Source organism: Austrofundulus limnaeus, unplaced genomic scaffold, assembly GCF_001266775.1.
Source record: "Austrofundulus limnaeus strain Quisiro unplaced genomic scaffold, Austrofundulus_limnaeus-1.0 Scaffold764, whole genome shotgun sequence".
Taxonomy (NCBI): Eukaryota; Metazoa; Chordata; class Actinopteri; order Cyprinodontiformes; family Rivulidae; genus Austrofundulus; species Austrofundulus limnaeus.
This window is the reverse complement of record NW_013953166.1, coordinates 17859-19707: the sequence shown is the minus strand read 5'-3', so window position 1 is coordinate 19707 and position 1849 is coordinate 17859. Positions and strand designations below refer to the sequence as shown.

Sequence of the window (1849 nt, the reverse complement as noted above, 5' to 3'; positions counted from 1 at the left end):
AATAATAGACAGCTCTTTGAAATCTGCTTCATCTTCATTTCTCGCCTTTAGCCTGTGTTGTTTATTTAAGCTACTGTTTTGCTTGTTGTTGCTACTGTTATTTTAGCTTTTGGCTACAAATTTTGGCTTTTAAATATTAACGTACAAAATTTAGCTCTTATCTGGTTTTAGCTATTTTTGTGTTGAATTAAGCATTTAGCTTCAGTTCTACAAAATTTAGCTCATCTGTTTTAGCTATTTTTGTGTTGAATTAAGCATTTAGCTATTCTACTAGCTTTTAACTACTGTTCTGTTTGTTTTAGCTACTGTTCAGCTGGTTTTGGCTTTTAGCTACTTTTGTGGGTTTTTTTAGCATTTAGCTTCAGTTCTACAAAATTTAGCTCTTATCTGGTTTTAGCTATTTTTGTGTTGAATTAAGCATTTAGCTATTCTATTAGCTTTTAACTACTGTTCTGTTTGTTTTAGCTACTGTTCAGCTGGTTTTGGTTTTTAGCTACTTTTGTGGGTTTTAGAATTTAGCTACTGTTCAGCTGGTTTTAACTTTTAGCTACTTTTGTGTGTTTTTGTAGTATTTAGCTTCAGTTCTACAAAATTTAACTCATCTGTTTTAGCTATTTTTGTGTTGAATTAAGCATTTAGCTATTCTATTAGCTTTTAACTACTGTTCTGTTTGTTTAAGCTACTGTTCAGCTGGTTGCAGCTTTTAGCTACTTTTGTGGTTTTTAGCATTTAGCTACTGTTCTACTAAATTTAGCTCATGGTTTCTGTTCTGTTGGTTTTAGCTACTGTTCAGCTGGTTTTAGCTTTTAGCTACTCTTGTAGGTTTTTTTGCATTTAGCTCCTGTTCAGCTGGTTTTAACTTTTAGCTACTTTTGTGGGTTTTAGCATTTAGCTACTGTTCTGCTAAATTTAGCTCATGGTTTCTGTTCTGTTGGTTTTAGCTACTGTTCAGCTGCTTTTAGCTTTTTAGCTACTTTTGTGTGTTTTTTAGCATTTAGCTTCTGTTCTACAAAATTTGGCTCTTATCTGTTTTTAGCTATTTTGTGCTAGATTAAGCATTTAGCTATGATTCAACTAGCTTTTAACTACTGTTCTGTTTGTTTTAGCTACTGTTCGGCTGATTTTTGTGTTTTTTAGCATTTAGCTACTGTTCTAATAAATTTAGCTCATTGTGTCTGTTCTGTTGGTTTTAGCTTTTCTTTTGTTGTTTTTAGCTACTAGCTAAAACTAACAAAACAGTAGCTAAAACAAATAGAACTACTGTTTTAGCAGCCTTTCTGGATCTTCTATGAATTTTAGCTCTTTTGGTGGTTTGAGCAGCTATTCTGCTATAGGTTTTAAACAGTTATTTTCAATTTTAGCTACTTTTGCAGTGGTTTTGGCCATTATTATACCAGTTTTACCTCTTAACTATGGTTCTGTTAGTTTTAGCTGTGCAGATTTTGTTCAGTTTGTTTGTATTTAAACATGTTGATATAAAATGCAGATAATTTTAACATTACTTCCAGAGTTATTTTCAGAACAATAAACTCAGCTGCAAAGACTTCCACACGGCTTCGTGGCGATTCTGGTCCACCATCCGGCGTCTCAGGAGGGGGAAGCAGTGCAGCACCAACACTGTTTATGGTGTGGACGGTGTGCTGCTGACCTCAACTCGTGACGTTGTGTGCCGGTGGGCAGAATACTTTGAAGACCTCCTCAATCCCACCAACATGCCTTCTGTTGAGGAAGCTGAGCCCGGGGACTTTGGGTTGGGCTCTCCAATCTCTGGGGACGAGGTCACTGAGGTGGTCAAAAACCTCCTCGGTGGCAGGGCCCCAGGGGTGGATGAGATCCGCCCGGAGTTCCT

General features: G+C 36.4%; 1 protein-coding gene across 1 annotated transcript in view; it reads left to right on the top strand.

Annotated features, from left to right (window-relative positions):
* The window catches only part of aars2 (alanyl-tRNA synthetase 2, mitochondrial (putative)), a gene marked incomplete in the record, with an annotated part of 11938 nt that overhangs the window by 6866 nt on the left and 3223 nt on the right, over nt 1–1849 (top strand).